The sequence below is a fragment of the Schistocerca nitens genome, chromosome 7, assembly GCF_023898315.1.
Source record: "Schistocerca nitens isolate TAMUIC-IGC-003100 chromosome 7, iqSchNite1.1, whole genome shotgun sequence".
Lineage (NCBI taxonomy): Eukaryota > Metazoa > Arthropoda > Insecta > Orthoptera > Acrididae > Schistocerca > Schistocerca nitens.
Window position 1 is genome coordinate 551,556,288 of NC_064620.1, and position 12,223 is coordinate 551,568,510.

Sequence of the window (12,223 nt, forward strand, 5' to 3'; positions counted from 1 at the left end):
ACAGAGGATAGTGCGTCTGCAGGGACTTATCCCTTGCACGCTCCCCGTGAGATCCACATTCCCAACATGTCCACCCCACTAGATTCGTAGTGCGCCTAATAGATGTAAGCAGGAGATCCCGGGTTCGAGTCCCGGTCGGGGCACACATTTTCAACATGTCCCCAATGAAGTACACCAACGCCTGTTGGCAGCTAGGGTGTCCATTTAATTATCATTTCATTTCTAGCAAAGCTACATGGTCATCCACGGGAACAGATACTACCGTCATATATAAAGTTAAAATATGGCTTCCCGGCCATTGACCTTCTTGTGTGAACGCACACGCTATGCCCGAACTCGTACGGGACTTGGTAGATTAATCTGCCACGAGTAATGAGTATGATGGGCAAACATCTATTAGGCGCACTACGAATGTAATTGTGTGGACATGTTGGGAATGTGGATCTCACGGGGAGCGTGCACGGGGATAAGTCCCTGCAGACGCACTATCCTCTGTGTCCTCGGTGGCTCAGATGGGCTTCAGTCTGCCGCCGGCAGTGCTGCGAGGCGGTCGCGCGCCAGAGCGCTGCGGGCGAGGAGCGCACGGTGTGTTTGTGTTTACTTCGGCCGCTGTAAGTGCCGTTTTCCCTTCTAGACCACCATGGCGCACAACTATCGGAAGAAGACATTACGTTTCAACTTTTGTTCCGACTTCGCCCGACCCAAGGCCCTGGAGGTCGAACGATTTATACGCGATGAAGTTAAGATACCACCAACGGATCTAATTGGTATCCACTTGTCCATAGTTAGCAGTACCGTCTACGTCAAAATGATCAACGATGCGGCGTGCGACAAGGTGCTTCAAGAGGCAAAACGTGGACTGCGCTTCTGTCATTCCGACGGCAACGTCGGACCCGTTACCGTCGATCACGCAGGTCTCGGCACACGGACGATAAGGATCTTCGAACTGCCGTTCGAACTACCTGCAGTCGTCGTCATCGAGGCGCTCCGTCCCTATGACAACGTTCTGGAACATGTTGCCGAACGATGGGTCCAATTTCAGACCTATCCAGTTTTAAACGGTGTTAGACAGGTCCGCATCGAGTTGCAGAAACACGTGCCTTCCTATCTACGTATCGGAGGCTGCCGTGCCATTATAATGTACGACGGCCAACCTCGGACCTGTTCCGGTTGCGGGAAAGAAGGTCACCTACGGTCTGAATGCATTCAACGACGTGTCGCGCAGCTCCCGTTGTCGGAAGCGTCCGTCACACCCACGATGACCGCCCTACCGGTCACTTACGCAGCGGCTCTTGCCACGTCTACAGTTTCGTCCAGTCCGTCGCCCGGTCCTTCCGATCGGCACGTCCCACCGTCCCAGTCACCTTTGGACGGTGCGGACGTCCCACCTGACAAACTTGCCGCCGAACAGGCTCCCGCACCGGAAGCTGAGGAGAACAGTACTTCTTCACAACACCTGTTTGACAATTTCATTGTCCCCACCGACGCCTTCGAACCAGGTCGACGCTCCTCCTTGCCGTCGTCCGACACTGAGGAACACGTGCGCAAACAACGCTCGCCACGTAGGCGCAAACGCCGTCGCCGTTCACCCACGGGCTCTCAAAGCGTCGCCACCCGCGACGACGACGACGACGACACCCAGCCAGCCGACATTTCCACACAGAGGTCGGCGGACAACTTTCAAGATGAACAAGACGTTTCGCAGGACGGGACCACCATGGAGGTCGCCACGCACAATGTAACGATCGGTGCGCAGGTTGAGACGCCTGTCTCCCCGCCGACAACTACAGATCTCTCTCACCACGACGCCATTCGCATGGACATTGGACACACCCACGGCACAGGAACATGGGCCGACGACGTTGAGGAAGATACGCCCCCTCCTCCGGATGAGTTGCCTCCGCCGGACAAGGCTGCCTGTTAACATCAAAAGCGAGGCATTGCAGCCGATGGGACGGGACTTCCTGTCGGTGCCCTCCCCTTGGTGATGGTAGATGCGCGTCCACCACCACTGAAACAAACGTACCGGTTTGCCACACTGAACATCAACATGATCGGCACTGCACCCAAGCTGCAACTCCTATGTGACATGCTTCGGGCCTCTGACGTCGACGTCGCCCTTCTTCAGGAGGTACGCGTTGCCACCCTACCACCAGTCTACTGCTACGACTCATACACTTCCACATGTGATCAATCAGTGCGTGGAGTGGCTCTCTACATACGCGAAGGAATCCCACTCAAGGACACGACAATCCTTCCCTGTGGAAGAGGCATGGCTGTTACCATCTTCGACACGCGCGTCATCAATATCTACGCTCCGTCTGGCTCCACGAACCGTCGGCAGCGGTCCACCTTCTTCGGACATGACGTGGCGCCCCTGTTTTCTGGACGATATGATCGCCTTATCATGGGAGGCGATTTTAACTGTGTCCTCCATCCGCAGGACCAAGTGCCTGGTTATTCGCCATGCCCGGCGCTGCTCACCTTAATCGAAGATTTTCATCTAGTGGACGTTTGGGAGAAAATTCATGGCAATACCCCCGGTTTTACGCATTATACAGCACATTCTGCGAGCAGACTGGACCGGTTTTATGTCTCTGCCCACCTTGGCAATGAAGTCGCCCAAGCTGAACGTTGGCCCCTTGCATTTTCGGACCACTGCGCCGTCATTTGCTCCCTGGCTCTGCCACCTCAGTCAGTGTGGCGCGGCAGAGGTTACTGGAGGCTTAATACCTCCCTCCTTAATGATCCACACTGCCGACAATGTATTGCCACTACATGGGCGTCTTGCGAAAGACGCCTTCCGCAGTACACATCCACGTTCCATTGGTGGCTCAAATGTGCCAAACCTGCGATCAGAAAGGCCTTCATACAATGTGGCAAGGAAGCAGCAGCATGGCATCGAGACACCACAAATTTTCACTACGCCGTCCTCCGTGAGCTCGATGCGCTCCCTCCATCACCAGACACCCATAGGGAACGACAGCGTACTAAAGCTCGTCTCCTCTCTCTTCAACGTGCACGACTGCATGGTGTCGTGGTGCGTTCCCGACGACAAGACCTCCTCCACGACGAAACCCCATCCACAATCCATGCCGCATCCGACCATAATCGTCGACGTCGACTTTTTGTCCCCAATATCACGACCTCCGATGGTGTTCACCACACAACACAGGCGGCAGTGGTGTCTGCCTTTGCTGATCATTATCGCCAATTTTATGATGATGAACCGATGGCGACGCCCATTCCTGATGATCTCCGTCCTTCCCCTGATCGGACCCTCACCGCAGCGGAGTCAACGTCCATGATGTCTGCAATCACCGCAGAAGAGGTGGTAGATGCGATCAACAAAGGGGCCAAGAACAAATCACCCGGACCCGATGGTCTCCTAGTGGAGTTTTACCGGGCGTTCACCACGTTAATGCTTCCTCGCTGGACGGAAATGATTCAGGAACTCTTTACTCCGTCCTTCCCAATTCCACCTGCATTCGTCACTGGCATTCTTCTACCTGTGCCTAAACCGAAGGGAGGGTCTCATGTCCCTGCATATCGCCCCCTTACACTACTGAATGCAGACTATAAAATCTATGCACGGCTCTTAGCAGCGCGCTTACGTACCGTCTTACCTACGGTCCTTTCACCTGAGCAGACTGCACGTGGTTGTGGGGCCACCTTACAAACAGCCCTAGGAGAATGCCGTGACCTCATTGCACTGGCGTCGGTTTGTCGCCTTCGTGCAGCACTGGTATCCGTCGATTTCACGAGTGCCTTTGATCGCGTTCGACACCCATTCCTCCTCATGGTGGCGACACGTATGGGGTTCCCATTGCCTTTTGTCGATGCCATTCGCCGGTTACTGCTTCCCGCGGTCTCGATGGTACAAGTCAATGGGAGGCTTGTAGGACCGATTCCTATACGCCGCTCTGTGCGTCAAGGATGCCCTATGTCTACTTTATTATATGCCATTGCACTTGAGCCCCTCATCACTGGACTTACCTCTAGACTGCAGGGCCTCACTTTGCGTGACTACACCTTTCGCTGTAGGGCTTATGCGGACGATCTCCTCTTTCTCACCCGCTCCTCCACGGAACTCAATGACGCCATCCATTGGATCCACCAGTATGGACGTCTTTCTGGTAGCATTCTTAACGTCCGTAAATCGACTATGATGCACATTGGGCGCGGCCTCCCGGCTATGGTGCCGACCCCACTCCCAGTCGGTGCCACCCTTCGTTACTTGGGTATCGAATTTACGAGCTCCACACACCGCACAGTGGCCCTGGCTTACCGGCGGCTTTTGCAGTCGATTCGGCACCATGTCCGCGTTCAAGTGCACCGTAACTTAAACCAACTCCAACGTGTGTCCTATGTCAACATGTATGTCGCCCCTAAACTGGTACACGTCGCCCAGATCCTCCCAATGCCGTTACTCCTTGGCCGCCGCATCCAATCAGCCTTTGGATATTTCGTGTCAGCCGGGGCACTTTTCAAAGTCCGCTACAACACTCTAACACTGCCTCCTGCAAAAGGTGGCCTCGGACTCGTCAACGTGCGGGCACGATCTTCTGCACTCTTTGTCCACACTCTGTTGCGGCACTGGCAGGGGCCGGTCCCGTCCTTAACACGCAGTCTCTTAGATATCCTCCGACCAGCTTCTCTCGATCCACCGATCAATGTGGCACCTATTTCTCCATTATTGTACCACGTCGCCAATTGTTTCATAGAACTCAGCTACGTTCGGGCCGATCTTCCAGTCACCCGTCCTCACCGTACCACAGATTATTATCGTTTGTTTCTGCTGTCCAATCCTTGCGACCCCATGGTGCTACAGCATCCTGACATTAACTGGCGCACGGTTTGGGGGTGTGTGCATGCACCCTTTTTACCGTCGTCTGTGTCTGCACTCTGGTATGTTTTAGTCTATCGAAAATTCCCGACTAATAGCCGACTTTATCGCATAGGACTGGCCACCTCCCCACTCTGCCCTGACTGTCAGCTCGAAGACACTGACGAGCACCGTCTTACGTGCCCCCTGAAACAAAACGTATGGCTCCTCATCCAACGAATCGTGGGCTTTTACCTCCGTGCCCCGCCAACGACGGTAACCCCGGATTTCCTGTTGTTGCCCCAGACATTTCACTACCCTCTTGCTAAGCACCATACCCTAATCTGGTTTCGAGGACAGGCTTTAGAATACCTCTTTCAGAGTGGTCCGCATACAGTCCTTGACTTCTGGTACAAAGTTGTGACCGCGCATAGCACCCTCACCCGAAAACCATCTTACCGACAAACTTTTGCCGGTTTTCTCCGCAGCGTCTTCCTTGACCCCCCTCAAAGTTGGGGTGTACCATGCCTACCTGTCACATGATGCAACACCCTTATCCACGTTCTCATGCATCGACCAAAATCAAAAACAAACTTACAAAAAAAATGGAAGAAGACGGAATATGTTATATTTTGTTGTATTTAATGGTTTTCATTTTAATATTTTTTTGTTTAACTAACAGTCAGTTGTATATGTTTCAATGGTACCTTGAAGAACTCTTGCATAGTAAAAATATATATACTTTTAGTTTGTTCACTAAAAATTATTTAAAAAAAAAGGAAAACAAGATATGTTAAAAAAAAAAGATAGAGCGTCTGCCATGTAAGCAGGAGATCCTGGGGTCGAGTCCCGGTCGGGGCACACATTTTCAACATGTCTCCAGTGAAACATGTCAAGGCCTATTTGCAGCTAGGGTGTCTATTTAATTATCATTTCACTTTATCAGTTCGTTAAAAATTACTTATTTAAAAAAAATAACTTCCACCCAGTAGTTCACCCCAATAAGGGTTACATTTCCAAAAAATTTGAATTTTTTTTATTTTCGGCCGAGACACCAAATACCAATTTTCGTAAGTCTAGCTTCAAAATAGACATAATAGCGACATATTTTCAAAAAAATCCTTCATCCCCTATTTCACCCCCTTAGGGGTGGAGTTTCGAACAATCCCTTCTTAAACTATGCTTACAGTATAAGATCAACACCCTCTCCAAAACTGAAGTTTCTATCCTAAGCGATTTGGGATGGACGATGACGCGTCAGTGAGTGAGCGAGTCAGTCAGACGTGACATGGCCTTTTGTATACAGAGATGGAGAAAGCCTCCAAAACCATATCAACCCCACAGACGTCTATATGCCATACCGTACTCGTCCGCTAGTGGCACAAGTATTCCGCAGTAGAACGCAAGCAACGAGGCCCTTTTAGGATCTGCGCGAAGGTCTGACTTACGGATATTATTGATTTAAAAATTTTACGCCACGATTTGAGTAAATCTCCACGTCGTCTGCTAAAGAGGCCTAGAATTATTTAAAATTCGACAGTTTTAAGAAGGAATCCATGGTAGATTCAAGTCCTTGTTTTTTGATATTTTAGAAAGCTTTTTTTTGTTAGCAGAAGAGCCAACACCGTGTTACGAGTGGAGGTCGAAATGCACGCGTTTTAGCTCACGCAGGCTGGCATGAGGAGGGAAGAACTATACTGACGCGAGCTCTGGAACATGACAAGGAATGAGAATTCAGAAAGCGGACGTAATTAGTTTGATACTTAACTTTAATCCATTAAACCGAGCGAGGTGGCGCAGTGGTTAGACACTGGACTCGCATTCGGGAGGACGACGGTTCAATCCCACGTCCGGCCATCCTGATTTAGGTTTTCCGTGATTTCCCTAAATCGCTCCAGGCAAATGCCGGGATGGTTCCTTTCAAAGGGCACGGCCGACATCTTTCCCCATCCTTCCCTAATACGATGAGACCGATGACCTCGCTGTCTGGTCTCCTTCCCCAAACCAACCAACCAACCAACCAATCCATTAATGATGAACGTCGCTCTTGACGGTACATGATTCACAATATTATCTGTTCAGAATACATTCTTGAAGATAGTAGTTATAGTAACTGAATATGGCGCCTTGCTAGGTCGTAGCAAATGACGTAGCTGTCGTCTCTGCAAATGAGAGCGTATGTAGACAGTGAACCATCGCTAGCAAAGTCGGCTGTACAACTGGGGCGAGTGCTAGGGAGTCTCTCTAGACTAGACCTGCCGTGTGGCGGCGCTCGGTCTGCAATCACTGATAGTGGCGACACGCGGGTCCGACGTATACTAACGGACCGCGGCGGTGACACCACAAAACCAACATGATTTTAATGTGGTATACACTGATGGCTCGAAACAAGGGGACACCTACAGCTGTCCATTCGTTTTCTTGGACCACAAAACCCAGTTTTCTACTCAGTACATTGTATTTACCACAGAAGTGCATGTGATAAGCTGTTATCCGAGCAAAAGGACTCTTACTTGCACTGATTTATTCAGTGGCCTACAAGAATCGGAGCAGATGTATTCAGCGAAAGAAATTATAGAAACAGCGCAGGAGAAACTACTCCCTCTCCAAGAGCGAGGGAAGCATGTATCACCACGCTGGATACCAAGGCATGTGGGAATCTGTGGGAACGGCAAAGCAGACCAAGCAGTCAAGGTTGCCTGCAGGGAATACGATGTGCCATTCCCCTGCAGGCTGTCACCTCGCTATTGTGTCAGGGAGCCATGACCGTTGGAAGAGGAGTGGCTAGCAATGAGGGAGGACGAGCTGCCGTCAATAAGGCCACCCAGCCGGCCTAAACATACCTAATACCTGTCACACTGGTACGCTTAAGTCATCGAGACGTTCCTCTAAATAGGGTGAAGTCAGATACCTCATGGCCTCATACTCCAGCGAGAGGACCCGCAGTCGATGTCTGTAGTATACAAATCACTGTTCACCACGTTTTAATTGAGTGTATTCTATATTTTAATGAGAGTGCAGAAGAAAATTTTGGTGGGAACCTAACCACTAAAGTCAGCTGACGACGAGACGCGTGTAGTAAAACTTTTAGAATTCTGCGTAGTTTCTTAGACCAGGGGTGTACAACCCGCGACCCCCAGGCCGCATGCGGCCCATGTCGAGTACCAATGCGACCCAAGAAATGAGCGTCCATCACACGATAGTTTAAAAAAAATCTGTAAAATTTCGTTTATGTGTAGTTATGGCGAATACTTTCAATATGAAATGAAGTGACCCATTGTGGGATGGTGCACTCCCAAAGAAGACAGTTAACAGGTAGCCTTGAAGTACACTATATATTTCTCTAAGAAAGCAGCAAGAAAACGTTAACAACAGAAACTGAATCTCTGCAAAAGAACACAAGATGTCGTCTTGACATGATAAGTAACTGAGTGAATGTACATTGGTGTCCAAAACTAAAGCAACAAACAGAAATTTTGCAAGGTTGCGTTTATTTTGCCACAAAACAGTGTAAACAGGTGATAGTAAAGCTGAAACTATGTAAAGAATACAGAACGTAAACAACCGCAACATCCATACGGTAAACAAAAATGTTCTTCGTTTTTTCCAACTTAACGCATTTGCACAGACATTCCGACAACATGTTAATATGCTCAGTATAGGGAGTGGCCACCTCTGGCACTAATATAAGCCTGACAAAGTAGGGGCATGCTGTGACTGATGTCATCAGTCTCATGTTGAGACAGTAACGCCCACTCTTCCTGCAGTGGTTGGTGGATGCTGCCATGATGAAACCAGACTACCCAGTGGATCCTAGACATGCTCTGTGGGATTCAGATCGGGAGAGCTAGCAGGCGACGACATGCGTACAATACCTCCTGTTTCCAAGCAAACATCAACCACCTGTGCTCTATGAGGTCGTGCATTATATAGTCTATTAGTACGAAGCACCTCGCAACAACCGAAAATGAGGTTCAAGATCTCGTCGACGGCTGTTAAACTTTCCCGATTCACCCATACAATTTCATGAAGAGAGGTTCGAGTGGTAAACATAATCCCTGCCGTCACCATTAGGGATCCTCCTCGATATCTGTCTTTTTCCACAATGTTTGGGTCCCTAAATCGTGTTCTACGTTCCCTCCAGATGTGAATCCGGCGAGAATCGCTCTCCAGACTAAACAAGGACTCATCCGTGAAAAAAACATTGGCCCACTGTTCGACTGTCCACGTGACATATTGATGACTCCACTCTTCTGTGAAGTGGTAGATATACAGCAGGCCTCCGACAATAAAAGCCACTCTGCCGAAGCCTTCTACACGCCTTTTTCCTCGATACAACACGTCCAGTGAATGCAGCGAGCTCACAAGCCATATGCCGTGCAGTACTAAGGCGGTACTGTAGTGCCCTCACAGCCAAATAACGGTCCTCTCTTCTGAAGTCACATGTGGTCGGCCCTGCCCTGGTCTTCTGGATAGAGTTTCGGTCTCTGTAAACTGTCGTCACATCCGAGAAACAACAGAATGGTTCACATTAAGCCGTCGAGCCTCATCAGTTTGAGATTTTCCAGCTTCCATTCTTCCCCTGACCCTCCAACGCAGAGGCATCTTCTCTGTGCCATACTGCACCTTCTGTGATTGTGTACACAGCGATTGTGGATGTGGTGCTACCTGACAAACACTACCTCGTTTCATAGGTGGGCTGACGTCATCGTTGGCATGGTTGCCCGTTCACCGGAATGCCATCTTCCGTGCAGAACACGATCGTAAGGACACCTGGTTGACCGTTTGCATCATTACATCGAGAATTAGACACAGGGCGGGGAAAAAGCGGTTTGTTGCTTTAATTTTGGACACCACGAAGGTGCAAGAGAAAACACACAGTCTGTCACCATCGATTTTACTCTACAAGGTCAGAATCAGTTGTGGTCACGCTCGGCGGTGCACTGGCGTTGTCTTCAGTCCGGTAGTGCTGTATCGGTGACTCGTTTACTCGTCGGTATACTCGGAGGCACACACGCTTTTTTAAAAAAAAAAAAAAAAAAAAGAGGAAGACCTTGAAAGGCCACAGGCCTGCTATCTCGCACGTCACATCTACTTGTTTAGCCTCGCAGACAGAATAAAAACGTGATGCACCTCTATCGTAAATTAAACGATCAGCCAAGATTAACCGATTACTACTTGATCCCACGAATTAAACAGAAGACAAACATGATTACGATTTCAAAATCGTACACCCCGTGACGCAACTGGCTTGCTCCCGAGATAAAAACCGGAGGGTATATACCCGGAGCTCCTGCCGGACACGCTTGCCAGTGGTCAGAGCTTCGCCCGCCCACTTCGCCAAATCCACTCCAACGCAGGTGAGTCGCCTGCCAACCTATGGCAGTTCGCCCTCGGTTCCCCCCCCCCCCTACAACATGCACTCTGTTGTGCCGGGCGTGGCTGGCATATTAATTACCGCTTTTTTTTTTTTTTGAGTCATCTGTTTGGTTTGATGCGGACCGCCGCGAATTCCTCTCTTGTACCAACCTCTTCATCTCAGAGTAGCACTTGCAACCTAAGTCCTCAATTATTTACTGGATGGGTTTCAGTCTCCGTTTCCCTCTAAAGTTTTTACCCTCTACAGCTCCCTCTAGTACCATGGAAGTCATTCCCTGATGTCTTAATTGATGTCCTGTCATCCTGTCCATTCCCTTTTCTCAGTGTTCTCCACACATTCCTTTCATCTCAGATTCTGCGCAGAACCTCCTCCTTCCTTAACTTATCAGTCCACCTAATTTTCAACATTCGTCTGAAGCACCACATCTCAGACGCTTCGATTCTCTTCTGTTCCGGTTTTCCTGCCGTCCATGTTTCAGTAACGTACAATGCTGTGGTCCAAACAACATTCTCAGATATTTCTTCCTCAAATTAAGGCCTATGTTTGACACTAGAAGGCTTCTTGGCCAGGAATGTCCTTTTTGCCTTGCTAGTTTGCCTTTGATGTCCTCCTTGCTCCGTTCCTCACTGATTATTTTGGTGCCTAGGTAGTAGAATTTCTTCACTTCATCACCTTCGTGATCGTCAGTCCCAGTTAAATTTCTCGCTGTTCTTTTCTCGCTATTTTCATTTCTGCTACTTCTCATTACTTTTGTCTTTCTTCGATTTACTCTCAGTCCATATTCTGTACTCATTACAATTAGATTGTTCATTCCATTCAACAGATCATGTAATTCTTCTTCACTTTCACCCAGGGTAGTAATGTCATCAGCGAATCGTATCACTGATATCATTTCACCTTGAATTTTAATTCCGGTCCCGAACTTCTCTTTAATTTGCATCATGCTTCTTCGATGTGCAGATTGAACAGTAGGGGCGAAAGACTACATCCCTGTCTTACACCCTTTTAAATCCAATCACTTAGTTCTTCGTCGTCCACTCTTCTTATTCCCTCTTGGCTCTTGAACATATTGTGTATTACCCGTCTTTCCCTATAACTTATCCTTGTTTTTCTCAGAATTTCGAACATCTTGAACTTTTTTACATTGTCGAACGCTTTTTGCAGTTCGACAAATCCTATGAACGCATCTAGATTTTTCTTTAGTCTTGCTTCTATTATCAACCGCAACGTCAGAATTGCCTCTCTCGCGCCTTTACCTTTCCTAAAGTCAAACTGATCGTCATTTAACATAGCCTTAATTTTCTTTTAGTTCTTCTGTATATTAATCTTGTCATCAATTTGGATGCATGAGCTGTTAAGCTGATTGTGCGATAATTCTCACACGTGTCAGCTCTTGCAGTCTTCGGAATAGTGTGCATGATGTTTTTCCGGAAGTCAGTTGATATGTCGTCAGATTAATATATTCTAGACACCAACATGAACAGCCATTTTGTTGCCACTTCTCCCAATGATTTTAGAAACTCTGGCGGAATGTTATTTATCCCTTCTCCGTTATTGCATCTTAAGTCCTCCAAAGCTGTCTTAAATTGTGATTCTAGTACTGGATAGGTAAAATACAGGATGTCCCAAGAAGAGTGGTCAGTATTCAGGGATACGACAGAAACGATCATTCGAACCAAGAAAAACTAGTAAACACTGACTCTAAAATGGCTACCTTAAGAGCTGTCAGCTCTACTTCCATCTTCGATGCTCTGAAAAAAATCAGATCTCTTCTACTGAACAAGTGATCATAGGTCTTAAGGTATGCACTTTAGAGCTCATGTTTACTAGAAATTTCTTGTTGGCTTGGTACATACTACATTCTCCAGAAATATGGAAAGCAAAGAGGAGGAGGAGATTAATGTTTAACATTCCGTCGACAACGAGGTCATTAGGGACGGGGAAGGCGAAGTGTTTCTTCAAATTACCTATGACGAAGAAGTGGTCACAGCTCTTAAGGTATCAATTTTACAGACTAT

At 48.4% G+C, this 12,223-nt stretch overlaps 1 protein-coding gene across 1 annotated transcript in view; it reads left to right on the forward strand.

Annotated features, from left to right (window-relative positions):
- The first annotated feature begins 10,135 nt into the window (after window positions 1-10,135).
- The window catches only part of LOC126195290 (astakine-like), a 30,442-nt gene continuing 28,354 nt past the window's right edge, over window positions 10,136-12,223 (forward strand). Inside the window, exon 1 of the mRNA XM_049933838.1 lies at window positions 10,136-10,185. The gene's annotated coding sequence lies outside the window, so the exon portion shown is untranslated. The remainder of the gene's footprint in view (window positions 10,186-12,223) is intronic.